The 14,577-nt window shown below is 40.4% G+C and overlaps 1 protein-coding gene across 2 annotated transcripts in view; it reads right to left on the reverse strand.

Annotated features, from left to right (window-relative positions):
- The window catches only part of NR1H4 (nuclear receptor subfamily 1 group H member 4), an 81,043-nt gene extending 67,460 nt beyond the window's left edge, over window positions 1-13,583 (reverse strand). For both annotated transcript variants that reach the window (XM_043882469.1, XM_043882467.1), the window contains exon 1: window positions 13,449-13,583. The gene's annotated coding sequence lies outside the window, so the exon portion shown is untranslated. The remainder of the gene's footprint in view (window positions 1-13,448) is intronic.
- Window positions 13,584-14,577: the final 994 nt, after the last annotated feature.

Genomic DNA, 14,577 nt, shown 5'->3' on the forward strand with positions numbered 1-14,577 from the left:
ATTAAAAAAATTTCTAATGAATTCAGTATTTTAAATGTTTAGACAAATTTTTTCTGGAGTAAGTTTATTACTAGCTATTCATATTGGTGCTTAGTAGACTTCCTCTACAAATAGGGTGGCTCACCCTCTGTGTTCCAGAGCACAAATGGAGGCAACCATCTAGTGTGGAGGAAAGAGCAAGCAGATGAGGAAGGAAGACGCCACTGTTGGGTGACAGCCAGCGCCAGCACTGGCAGAGCACACACACCAGGGGAGCACCTTCTTAGAAATACAGGTAAAGGTTCTGGCTAATAATGAACTTTGAACAACTGCAGAGAGAGCGCCTAAGCATCTCTGAAGTTAGTGATAAAATCCCTGCTAACAGAAAGCCATCCTTTCTATTCAGGTGAATTCATGCATGTATCAACACACAAAGCATTAAGTTAGGAATCGCAGCAGATAAAGAAAAATACCTTCTCTACCTTCATGCACTATTTTCCTGAAAAGCTGTTACAATTTATTTTTCAAATGAAAGCATTTTTAAAATAAGGAGGTCATTGCTAAAAATTCAGACAACAGAGAAAAGTATTTACAAAATGCCAAGTGGCATTCTATAATTTTGCTCCAATTTACACTCGTCCCAGCAGTGGATCTGGGTGCCTGACTCATCACACCTTCATTGGCATTACTTGCTCCCACTTCAAACATTCTTTTCTAATGTGCCAGCGACAATTCTATCCCACTCTATTAAATTATATTTCCTTGAATATGAAGAAGTTGAAAAGAAATGTATTTTACATCATTATTGTCTGTATGTGATAGATATTTTTTATGTCCTTTGCACCTGTCTATGGAAGTTTGCTTTTTTTATTCACTTAGAGGAGTTCTTTGTATATTGAGTGTACTAGCATTCTGATATATTTATTACAAACATTTTCATTTGTCTTTTAATTATCTTTACTTGAAAAGATTTGCACTGTATGTAGTTAAATATATTAGATTTTTAAAAGCTTTTTAGTTTTAGTTTTTGGTACAGGGTGATTTTTCTGAGAATTGCTTGCTGAATACTTTTTTCCTTTTCCATTGATTTATAATTTTTCTTTTATTGAGACTGAATTTAGTTTCCCATTGATCATATAGTTACATCTGCATCAAGATCACCCTTTCCTATTATTGTTCATTTGTTTTCAACCTTTTCTAAGATATTCTTACTTTCTTATTCTCTATGATAAATTATCACATCTTGTATCACATTCTTTAAGAAAAGTTTCTTTGGGAGTTTGATATGGTACCAAACCTATATATTTAGGTAGGAAGATTTATATCTTTATAATATTCAGTTTAGTCTTTTAGGGGCAAGTTGTGGCTTCATTTATTCAAACATGCTTTTATAACTCTCAATTTTGTACATTTTCTTTCATGTATGTCCCAACTTCTCCAGGAATGCATCCCCTATCATTTATCTTCCCTGCTCCTCATGTGGTCACTAATGATTTAAGTTCATCTGTTGTCTTCTCCACTATATTGTAAACTCCCAGCAGGCAGGAACCATAGCTATGCTCCTTTTGTATCCCCTCTCACAGCTGGCAGAGTTATGCATACACAGAAATAATATCTGTGGCCCAAGACAGATGTCAAGAGGGATGAAACATGAGAAGATTAGAATGAGGAGGGAAGGAATGGGAGTTTGGAATTAGCAGAGAGAAACTATTATATACAGGAGGGAAAAACAACAGGTCCTACTGTATAACACAGGCTTTCCTTGTGGCTCAGCTGGTAAAGAATCCACCTGCAATGCAGGAGACCTGGGTTCAATCCCTGGGTTGGGAAGATCCCCTGGAGTAGGGAAAGGCTACCTACTCCAGTATTCTGGCCTGGAGAACTCCATGAACTGTACAGTTCATGGGGTTGCAAAGAGTTGGACATGACTGAATGACTTTAACTTCATTGTATAACACAGGGAGTTGTATTCAATATCCTGTGACAAACCATAATGGAAAAGAATATGAAAAAGAATATATTGAACATGTGTATATGTACGTGTGTATAACTGAGTCCCTTTGCTCTACAGAAGAAACTAACACAACACTGTAAATCAACTAGTGCGTGTGTGCTCACTCAGTCATGTCTGACTCCTTGTAACCCTGCGGCCTGTAGCCCACCAGGCTCCTCTGTCCATGCGATTCTTCAGGCAAGAATGCTGGAGTGTGTTGCCATTTCCTCCACCAGGGGATCTTCCTGACCCAGCGATTGAAGAAAAGAAAAAGAAGAAGACTAGAATGGAGAACCAGTGCTGACCTTTCATAGCTTCATCTATAACCTGCAACTACGCACTTAACACTCTGCCCCGTTATACACCCTCAGCTAAATGTTTAAAAATCGAAATAATAGAATGATGTAAAATTATAAGGTAATCTTTCATAAATGTCCATAGAGAAAGTGACAGGCACAAAAATTTGACTGCATTGTTTCCAACAGTAAAAAAATAAATAAATAAATAACACTGGAAACATTAATAAATGTCCATTAATGAAAGAGTACAATAAAGAAATAGCATATGCATAGTGCTGTAAGTATATTTGTAAGTGCTATACAGCATTTAAATAACTGGACTAAGTATTCATTTGGATAAACTGAATAACTTCATATTGAGGAAAAGAATCAGGTTGCAGAGTAATACATGTAGTTTGATATAGTATATGTAAGTTTAAAGATAAGCAAAACAATGCTACATATTAATCCTGATACCCTAATGCGAGGGTCAGCAAATACGAACCCGAGGCCAATTCTAGCTTGCCCAGAACCAAACATGCCTTTCTGTTTACATATTGTATGGCTGTTTTCACACCACAGTGGCAGAGTTAAGTAGTTGCAACACAATTGCATGTGGTCTGCAAAGCCTAAAATATTCACTCTCTGGTCTTTATAGAAAAAGCTTGTGATCCCTGACTAACCTGTAGAGACAAGCCTGGAAGTGTTGAATCCACATTTAGGACGTGGTCAGAATGACTGGGTGGATACATACGGAATTTCAAAGCATCTTTAATGCTCCCCTTAATCTAGGGGTTAAATACAAGAAAGCTGATGATATTAATCAATGTTGTTCATGTTGGAAATATTTCATAATTTAAAAGAATGAATGAAATTATATATCTGAAGAATTTCCTCATTTATAAAGATATGTAAACTCAAACAGAGATTTTCTCTTACACACTCTTAAACATACAAACACACACACACACACATTTTTGAGGCTTTGAGGAGGAAGTAATTCCTAGCTATAAAATATTGGGGACTTTTTAACTGTGGTCAATGAGGTGCTGCTGGAAATTTTAATAGCACAATAAAATCTATGTTCAAGAAGCTTACTCTTATGAGAAACCGGGACAGGAGGGTAAGCAGTGAAAGGAGAAGGAAAATTCAGGAAATTCTCATTCCGGAAGTGAGATGATTAGGTTCAAAGCAAGGTGGTTTCTGTAAAGATGGAAAGGAAGTGACTTGAGTACAGTTTACAGAGAGGAGGGGGAAGAAGAGAAAGCAGGCTATGATACAAAGTTTAAGACTCCGGTACTGGTGGAAGCAGGGACAAAGTGTTTATTTTACTTTATGTTTATTTGTACTATGATGTAATGTAAGCCTTAACTTAAGGGCCCAGGAATCATTTCAGAAGTGGTAAGCACTATTTGTTTTTAAAGTGATAAGACACAGAGTGACTGGTAGCTTGGACTCCTACTTTCTGGCTATCAGTTTGTACTTGTTTAGATAGTGTGTGTCACAGGGAGTTCATGGTGGATGGAGCTTCTCTGATTTAGCACAACCCATTTGGAAGAGACCTTGGAAAGACTCTGCTGCAATTAAACGGCCTTGACTCTGATTTAGAAGAATCTCAGCTCTCAGAAAATGAAGATAAAAAAACAGTTTCTTGTGCTGGTTCCCCATGAACTCTCCACACCCAAAGTCACCCTTCTCAGTGACATTTTTCTCAGATAAACCCAGTTGCTGGTGGTAAAGCATACACTTTGTGGGACATCTATGTAGTTCATTCACAAAGGGCAATAAAAAATAAACTTTTTCTAACCATCATCATTTCATGCTCAGCAGAAGTCCTGGATTCAGCCCAAGGCTGAAAGAATGTTCCTAAGAGAAAAGAGAAAGGAGTTCTAGAAGAAAAGGTTTTATTTCACAGGGGATTTGGTTTTCCCAGAAGTAATCAAACCAAAGTGATTCTTTCCAGGGCCAAAATACAGATTTAGAAAAACAGATCTTTTCCATTTAGGGCAGAATGGATACTTGTAGATGTATCGTTTGAGTCCCTTTACTGTTCAACTGAAATAATCACAATATTGTTAATCAACTATGCTCCAATACAAAATAAAAAGGTTTTTCACAATATTGTTAATCAACTATGCTCCAATACAAAATAAAAAGTTTTAAAGAAAACAAACAAACAAACTGTTCTCATGGGGGAAAAAAGGGAAAAGAGAATAGATCCTTTCCGAAGTTGAGATTTAAAGGACAATGTGTGGCCATTGTGATCACATTATTCTGAGAGTAGTGCCCTGTAAGAACTGGATGACCTTTATTGCTATCACAGTAACCTTTACATCTTTTGTGAAAATAGATTAAAATAATATCTACTATTTTATGAGTACTTACTATGCGGCAGCTTTCATGCTATGTTATCTCATTTGATCTGTAATAAACCAAGTAGGTAATAATATATACGTTTGACAAATGAGAAAACTGAGGGTCAGAGAGATTAAGCAAACATTCCAAGGTCATGCTGCTAGTAAGAACCAGAGTGGGGTGTAAACCCACCACCTAACTCTAAATTCATGTTTTCTCATGCAACTCTCCCACTGAGACTGTCATTAACTACTCAGCAGTGCTTAGTGAGGGTGAGCTGGCATTTCTGCAAGGTCAATTCTGCCTAGAGCATTTCAACACTATCTGTTTATACGCACAATTAAGTAAGCCTTTACAAAGTTTGCCTGTCATATTATTTTGCTTCTTTTCAAACTTCTTTGCTGTTTCTAAAGTCTTCATTTAGGGACTTCCTGGTCATCCAGTGGCTAAGAGGGCCTGGGTTCAATCCCTGATCAGGGAACTAGATCCCACACACTGCAACAAAGAGTTGCACCTCACAACTAAAGATCCTGCATGCCACAACTAAGACTCAGCACAGTCAAATAGATAAACAAACAAAAAATAAATTATTTTTTAAATAATAAAAAATAAAGTCACCATGTAAAGGTACACTTCCTTCAGGTGTTGTACAATAAAAATATTTTTGAGTCAACCAGACCTCTACTTTTGAGCTTCTGTGCTTTGGAGGTTATACAATAGGGCTCAAAGAGTGGCTAACCTTTATTTTCAACTAAGTGCAAAAGAAGCACTTGGAATAAAGGCCCCCAGGGCCATGAACTCGAGAGTCAGGACTCTTTACATTTTGCACCCTAGGTTATCTCATTTGTCTTATTCTAGTTCTAGGCCTCCTTTTCAACCTTGACCAGGGCTGATTTCCAGCAAACTATCATAGCACTGGGCACCTCTTGGAGTATGCGTCCAGCTGTAATTCTCCATTTGTTTTTGTGGTGATTTGGCTGTCGGTCACCCCACTGGGGGCTTCCCAGGTGGTACTAGTGGTAAAGAACCTGCCTACCAATGCAGGAGCCGAAAGAGATTTGGGTTTGATCCCTGGGTAGGGAAGATCCTCTTCCTGGAGGAGGGCATGGCAACCCACTCCAGTATTCTTGCCTGGGGAATCCCATGGACAGAGGAGCTTGGCAGGCTACTGTCCATAGGGTTGCAAAGAGTCAGATACGACTTATGCAACTTAACACGCATGCACGCACACATCCCTACTGGACCATCAGCTCCAGGGGTGCTCACCCTGGATCTCCAGTCACAGTCCGTGGCCAAGTACACGTTAGATACACAGTTAATTATTTGTTGACTGATGAACAAATGAATAAGTGAACTAAACACATAAACAATAAATAAATAATATATCTCACCAGATAACCATTTTTAGAATCAGTCTTATTTCAGCCACAGAATCAACAGTAAATACAGGTGTAGGATAAAAACACATGCAAGAGCTGAAGAAGCACTTTTTTTTAGTCACACAAAAAAACCTGACAACTAAGGCTGCTTCCCTACAAAGGAGTCCTAATTAGTGAAGTGAAAATCCGTTCTTGTTGGAAATCTCTTAAGCAGTGATCCCCTACATTTTATACTTGGACTGACCACCCCAGGAAATAGTTTTAATAATCCTCCCAAAGCTCCCTTTGTTAATTTCTCTTCCTGGAGAGCTACCAGGAATAGTTTTTTTGTTCTACTTAACATTCATTCTTAACAGCCAGGGAAGTTTCTCCCCATTATCTGCTATAGTCAAAATGGTCAAGACTGACTTGTTATCTTCTTTTCAAATAATTCATTAGATCTTCTGAAATTTTATGACTATTACTTTTTAAATCAATTTATGTGTAATTAGAGGATAATTGCTTTACAATACTATATTGGTTTCTGCCTGCCATATTTCAACGTGAATCAGCCATAGGTATATGTATGGCCCCTCTCTCTTGAACCTTCCTCACACTTCCCACCTCATCCCAACTATTATTTATATAAATCATTTGTTATTTGTAAAAGTGGCCACCATGGCCTCTCCCATTCCCTATGCCCTTTTGCAATGAGGGTTTGCCACTACCCATCAATAGGTGAAGGCTATTTCCGCAGCCCTTGAACCTGAACTGGTCTGGTAACTTCCTTGATCACTAGAATGGCGGAAGTGATGTTGTGAGACTTCTGAGCTTGCCCTTAAGAGGCACTGCAACTTCTGTCCCCTCAGTCTAAGAATGCTGCCGGGAAAACTGTCACATTATTTGTAGATGCCCCAGATACAAAACCTGACGGAGAGAGCACTCAGCTATCCAAGCTGTCACATTTGACAGTCACACCAGGACCCCAGACCTGTGTGAGGCCATCTTGGACTTTCTGTTTCATTTGATCGTCCATCAGAAAGAATCACTTGAGTGAGCCCAGGCAAAACTACCAGAGGAACTGCTCCTCTGACTCACGGAAATATGGGAATTAAGTCATTAAACTTTGGGGTAGTTGTTACAAAGAAATAAACAACTGCTACAGAAACCTGTACTTAGAAGGGGGATGATTTAAAAAAAAAAAAAAAGAGGCTAAAACAAATAGCTTTGGCTTTGGGATTAGGAGGTGGACAGAACCTGGAAGGGCAGTGAGGACATGTAGAAACTGGAAGGGTGGGGAGGAACTTACTATAGGAAGCTGAAAAATGAGTAGGTCGTATTTTGCACTCTCTCCTGCCACCCATCCCCCCACCTCCCCAACACACACAGAGGGGCAAAACTGTTCAACTTGGAAGATACACAGTTTCCTAATGAATCTGTGGGTTTTTGTTTGTTTCTGTCTGGTTTGGTTTCAGGAGTGGCAGAGCCTTTTCCCCACTGACCTCCAAGTACCTCTGTGGCTCCCTTTGGGATTAAGGAGAACTCCAAATAGTAGGGTGAATGTGTCAAGCGGTGTCTTTAGCTGTGAATGATAGGTACATGAAGACAGAGAGGAATTAGGAAGGAGCTATTCGTTTTAAGCAGGATTTGAAGTGACAGCATAGTACAGCATTTTGGGCTTCCCTGGTGGCTCAGTGGTAAAGAATCTGCCTGCCAATGTAGGAGACCCAGGTTCGATCCTTGGGTCGGGAAGATCCCCTGAAGGAGGGCATGGCTATCCATGCCAGTATGCTGACCTGAAGAATCCCATGGACAGAGGGGCCTAGCAGGCCCATAACGTCGCACAGAGTCAAACACGACTGAAGCAACTTAGCACGTGAGAGGTCCAGGATGTGCTGGGTTGATAAACAAGACTATTGTACACTTTTGTTCTTCCATATGACATAAGAGTCTCAAAATAAATGATTCCACAGTAAATATCAAATCATGAATGTGGCTATAAGATCCTTTGCTGAGAGCTCAAAAAACATAAGGAGGTGCCTAGGAGACCCTCACAACCAGGTAAAAGAACTTCTAAGAATTCCAGGCATTATCCCACAACACTTGATGTGTCCAAAGTAGAGAGAAGTTTGTCTCAAAAAATTAAGGAGGTAAGTTTTCAGGCATGGAGCAAGTCCCAAAAAGACTAATAAGAAATCCACAAAGTGTTTTAGCAAATAGGTTTAATGAGAGCAATGTTATCTTAAACCAAAAGCTAACTCTGCAATTCTTCTTAGAAATAAGTAAAGCCCCACCCTTGAATGAGCTGTTTTGATGACTTGCTTTGACCAACAGAATTGTTGTATTTCTGAAGGTAAACCTCAAGAGAACCTTGTTACTTCCACTTTCATCCTCTTGGGATGTTGTCCTGAGACCCCATGCCATGAAGAAGCCAAGAATGAAACACTCCAGGACAAAGACTCTGGGTCATTTCAATTATCCCAGTCAACAGCCAGCATCAAGGCCCCGGTCGTGAGAATGAGACCTGGTTGACCCTCCAGTTGATATGTTACCTGATTGAGCTCAGGAAAAACCAGCGAACAGCCACCTAGGCAGCTCACAGAATTATAAGAAATGGTAAATTACTATCTTTTTAAGCCATTAAGTTGTGCAGTAGCTTGTTACATGGTACTAGATAACTGATACAATCTCCCAAAATGAACAGTATGGCATGTTGTCTTTTGTTTTACTGGGTCTAAAAAAGAGAGCCCTTGCTTAAAAATACTACATTTTCTCTTTTAAAGTGGCATTTCAATGTCCACTTCCAATATCAATGCCAAGAGAATTCATTCACTCACATATTTATTCATTCAATATATATGTATTGATTCTGTGTCAGGCATTGAACAGATACAGGCCAAAAAAAAAAAATCATGATCCTTCAAGAGGCTCAGTGGAAAAGTCAGATAAGGACAACAACCCAATTAAAACGGTATGGGGATTGCTATACTAGAGGTAAGCACAAGTCCCTTCAGGAGCACAAGCAAAGGCTTCACTCATTCAGCATTCATTAATTGTTCACCATGCACCAGGCTTTGATCTGGGTCTTGGAAATAGAATGATGGATGAGACAGAATTAAAAAAAAAAAAAATCCTGATAATTTGCAAGTAAACAAGTAGTAAGGTCTTGAATGATGATAACAAGAAGATAAAGAAGATAAGGGATAAAGTGATGTGCATGCATGCATGCGAAGTCACTCAGTCGTGTCTGACTCTTTGCGACCCCATGGGCTGTAGGCTGCCAGGCTCCTCTGTCCATGGGATTCTCCAGGCAAGAATCCTGGAATGGTTGCCATGCCCTCCTCCAGGGAATCTTCCACATCTCAGGGATTGAACCTGCGTCTTCACATCTGCTGCGCTGGCAGGCGGGTTCTTTACCACTAGCGCCATCTGGGAACTAGGCACTATTTTAGAGATGGTGACTAGAAGAGCTCTCTAGAGTGTGGACATTTGAACTGAGATGTGGAGGAGAAGAAGAAGTAAGCCGAAAAAGGGGGAAATAAGTCCAGGCAGAGTGGTCAGCGAGTGCTAAGGACCTTGGCTTGGGGTGCTGGAGGAACAGCGAAAGCCCAGTGAGGTCGGAGATGAGTAAGCAAAGGGGCAGTGCAGGAGATGAGGTCTGAGAGTAAGCACCTCTCTATGGCCTGTTGACTATGATAAGGAGTTCAAATTTATTCTAAATGGGAGTCTTACTGATGCGTGTTAAGCATGGATGTGACTAGGAGAGAAAGAAAGTCTTTTTGAGGGTGGGGGGCTGGTTCGTGAATTTAATCTCTAAGAAGTAAGCACTAAACTAAGCAGAAGGCATGCAGGGGGGATGGCCATAGGAGGAAAGCAGCAGGCTGTCTTCTAAGCAGCCATACATTGTCCTCCATGCTGCAGTGAGTGGACTCAGCTCAAACCAGTGGAGAACGGAGGCCTATTCAAGACCCAATATCAAGAAAAATGATTCCTTTGGGGTAAAAAATTTAAAAGTCCTATCTTGTATCATTTTAAGTCTCAGGTGGACTAAAGACTTTTAAAATGATAAACATTATTGGGAGAAAATATAGAAAAACACATTTGTGATCTTTATGAATTTAGGGCATTGAAAAAAAGACTGAATAAGAAACAAACAAGAAAAGAATCAATTTGACTACATTAAAATCAAGACACCATAAACAAAGCTAAATATATGAAATAAACTGGGAGAAAGTGTTTACCACATAAATAACAGCCAAAAATTAGTACAAACAACATATTACTAACTCCTATAAATAAAAACAGAAAAGATAAACAACTCAAGGAAGAAACTGGCAAAGGATACAAAGAGGAAATTCACCAAAAGGGAAATACAAGTAGTCGATGAACATACAAAAACATCTGAAGCTAGTTATTAATTAGAAAAATGCAAATTAATACAACTGGATACTATTTCCACCTACTGAATTATCAATGCTTTTTTGTCTGATAATATTAAAAATTGAAGAAGATGTGTGGAAATACACCTTCTCACACACTGCTAGTGGGGGCATAGTTGTTACATCTTTTTGGAGGACACTTTAGCAGTATATTCTGAAAAATAAAAGTACAATTCTAATTCTTAGGTATCTTCCCTGGATAAAGCTTTGCACAGGTACACAAGAATGTTCACTGTAGCATTGCTTCTATTTAAAATGGGAACTGAAATATCAAAGCTTTATTTGGACTTTTATACAGAAAAATTAAAATTAATAAAAATTTATTTTATAGTCACACCTATTGATTCTGGTCGCCAGAACTGTTGTCATTCTTAGACCTAACAAGGAAAAAACATATTTTTCCTGCGTAATACTTTCTTTCTTATACAATACTTCCCTTGGCAATCAAGCTGCATTATATTGGCATTGAACTGAAACAAGTTTACAAAGAAGAGAAAAAGAAGAGCAGACGTTCCTTTATTGCCCAGACTGGAAAGGGGCAAACTAAAGGAGAAAATAACTCATTGTGGAGGGCAAGGGTTCCAGGGGATTGCAGACTGGGATGAAAGAACAGGGAGGTAGCAGAAGAGAGGAGGGTAGATGTTTTTAGGTACTGATGACTTTTGCCTCCCCTACAGCTGGGTGACTGAGGATGCATAGAGTGACGCCTCGTACATTTCCACTGGTAGAAAACATCACGGCAACAAGAGATACCTGGGAAGAAAAAACTGTCCATGTTTTTCTTAGCCCCTTCGTGATGTATGTTGCTAAGATTTAAGAGAAAAATGAGACTGAGCAAAACGAAGGAAAACCACTCCCTATCAAGAAAAGAACATGAACCTCCATTCTTTTCTTTATCCACCCACCTAATGACAATGCAAGTCTCTGAAAACCTATCACAAGGCGATACGTATTCTCCTGGTGTTCATAACCCGAGGTTTCTGTGAAACACAGCAGTTCTGAGCGCCTTTTGAAAGTCCCTGATCACAACACCAGGGAAGGTTCACAGAATCTTTAATTAAGATGACAATAACTGAGGTGTCCAGTCAGCTCTCCTAGATTGACCTTTGGGTTAAAGCAAGTAGTGCTAATAACTTTCCACTTGCCCTGCTTGAGTGTAGTTATTAGAAAATGCCCTAAGAAGTTCTGGGAATCTTCACAACTGTGCTGCTGCTGCTGCTGCTGCTAAGTCACTTCAGTTGTGTCCGACTCTGTGCGACCCCATAGACGGCAGCCCACCAGGCTCCCCCATCCCTGGGCTTCTCCAGGCAAGAACACTGGAGTGGGATGCCATTTCCTTCTCCAATGCACGAAAGTAAAAAGTGAAAGTGAAGTCGCTCAGTCGTGTCCAACTCTTAGCGACCCCATGGACTGCAGCCCACCAGGCTCCTCTGTCCGTGAGATTTTCCAGGCAAGAGTACTGGAGTGGGGTGCCATTGCCTTCTCCTCACAATTGTGCTAGGTCTTAACAAATCACCCCTGTTAACCTGAAACATTCGTGGTCTGGTCCACCTGCTCTCCTCCCATCATTCCAGATTTCAAATTCTCCCAACCTCCAGCAATACCGAGGTAGCAAGAAAAGAACTTTTGAGTTAAAAAGACTTGCCCTCATATTCAGGTCCTGTTACTTCCTAACTGTGTGATTGCAGACAGGTTACTTGTTCCCTTTGAGCCTCAGTTTTCTCATTGGTAAAAATGAGTATAAGAACCTCCATTCAGGGTTATTGTGAGAACGAAACAGGCAATTTAGACAAAGTCTCTGACATGTTGGTACATGCTCTTGCATACACAGTTCTTTTCTTTTCCTTCCAAACACAATGACTGGGTGTTCCACCACCATGTGGCCAGATTTTGGAGGTGTGGAAATAAAAGGAAGGACAGGAATTACATTACTTTGCTTCTCCAACTGGTGGGGAGAGGGCAGAGGTGTGTGGTGGAAAGCAATGCTGCAAATCCTGATGAAGGGACTCAGGAGAAAGCATCATCCCTGGCCAGTATTTTATCAGCTAACTCTAGTTGCATCAGCCATATTGCAACATTCTCAGCCAAACAGAAGAGTCCACGGTGCAAATGGCACAGTCCACAATTTGGAGGGTGGGGGAGACTCAGAGACAACAGTGTCTATCATTTTACAAAACACACTAAAATCCTGGCGTTGGCTGTCTCTATTCCCCTTATTGATACTGCTGAGGTGGTTCTAAGGCAGGATCAGTGACATCATCAGATTTCTTTAAAGCTCAGGTGAGTTTCTCAGACCAAGGATCCAGCATGAGTCATTTGCATCCCTTTCCCCAGCCCCTCCCTTCTAAATAAAAACTCAGTTGAGAGAAATATGACCCAGGCTTTGCTCACAGTTGCCTAATACCCTATGGCAGCATGTAGAGCAGGAGATGCTTTATCTGCAGATTCAGACCTTGGAGAATTTTAGTAATAAAGTTCTTCCTAACATTTTCCATCTTATTTTAATATTTCCATCTGATACTAATATGAGAAATGGAAACCAATAGAAAAGTTTGCAGTAGGACTCCAAAGAGAAAGCTTTTGAAACCTACTCTTCTAGGAAAAACTTTCAATCAAGCATAGCTTAAATGTCATCCAAGTCCTAGATCTGAAGTCTTCTGACATTAGTAATATTCCCTAACTTGCATTAGGATTTGATAAATCACAGCACATTATACAGACGAGATTGCCTACGGAATCAGAAGAGAGACACTTCTGAAATTTACAGTCTCCAGTCATTCTCCTGGGTGATCACAATGTTGAAAAGATATTCCAAAATAATTTTTCAGTAAGAAAAGCAATTTACTTTTCAGTAGAGTACTACCCATTGATTTCTGCTTCTTTGTTTTGAAGAATTTTTTTATTTTTTTAAAAACCATCAAATTCTACCAACTGAGAATTCATTCATCGACCAAACTTCCTGATGCTAAAGAGAAACTTTCAATGACAATGTCCCCTCTGCTGTTTTGGGATGGATACCCCACTCCCAGAGGAATTAGGTACTCACTGAGATTGTCTTAGGCTGGAGGTGAACTTTCAAAGCCCTGGGAAGATTCTGAGTCCAGTCTTCCTCTCCAAAACGCAGTGGTTTTGCTACAAATGCTCAGGATCTGATTTTGCATTGGGGCGAGTCCAGGAGACAGTGGGGTGAGGAGGAGGGAGTTCCAGCAGGAGCCGGGGCCAGTCACGGGCGGCCTTCCCGCCTAGCAGCAGCATCTCTGCCTTGGCTCTGTGCCTCATGGACAGAGATTAGTCATTAACAGTCCTTTCCCTGCTAAATGATATAAACAGAGAAAGGAACCTTGGGACATGCTCGAGATTCCCAGGACGAACTCCCAAAGCCCCTGGACAGGGACTGTAACAAAGCAGAGGGGCGCCCTGAAGCCTTGAAAACACTTCTCCGCAGGCTGTGTTTTAAGGGTCCCAGGTACCCCGATTTCTGCACACATCATCTAAAACTGAATTGTCATCTTCCCTCTCTTTGTCCAACTGCTTTCAATAGCTCCACCACCTACAAGGGACTGAAGTTAGCAACTCTGAACCTTTTCGACTCTCCCTCTCCTGGGCTTTCTGTATCAAAGAGTAACAGATTAATGCAGATTTCATCTTTCTAATGTCTCCTGTTTCCAACCCACTGTGCTCCTCTGCTGATTCAGGCCTATCACCACTTCCCTTCTGAAGAACAATGTTGCTTGGCCTCTCACTCTTCTCTTCTGGTTTCTGAATTGCATAGCAGCGTAAAGTGTGGGGCTCTGGTGATATAACTGCTCATCTGCTACAACCTCAGGAAAGACACTCAGCATTTCTGAGTCTTGGTTTCCTTGTCTATAAGATGAGGATGGTGTAACTGTCCTATGTGTGGTGGTGAGAATTACATGCACAGTTTAAAATGCATAAAATGTTTATAAAACTGCCTGACAAAGAGGAAACACCCAATACATTTTGTTGTTGTAATTCAGTTGCTCAGTCATGTCCAACTCTTTGTGACCCCATGAATTGCAGCATGCCAGGTTTCCCTGTCTTTCACCATCTCCCAGAGCTTACTCAAACTCATATCATTGATTTGGTGATGCCATCCAACCATCTTGTCCTCTGTCATCCCCTTCTCCTGCCTTCAATCTTTCCCAGGATCAATC

The sequence above is a fragment of the Cervus elaphus genome, chromosome 22, assembly GCF_910594005.1.
Source record: "Cervus elaphus chromosome 22, mCerEla1.1, whole genome shotgun sequence".
Classification (NCBI taxonomy): domain Eukaryota; kingdom Metazoa; phylum Chordata; class Mammalia; order Artiodactyla; family Cervidae; genus Cervus; species Cervus elaphus.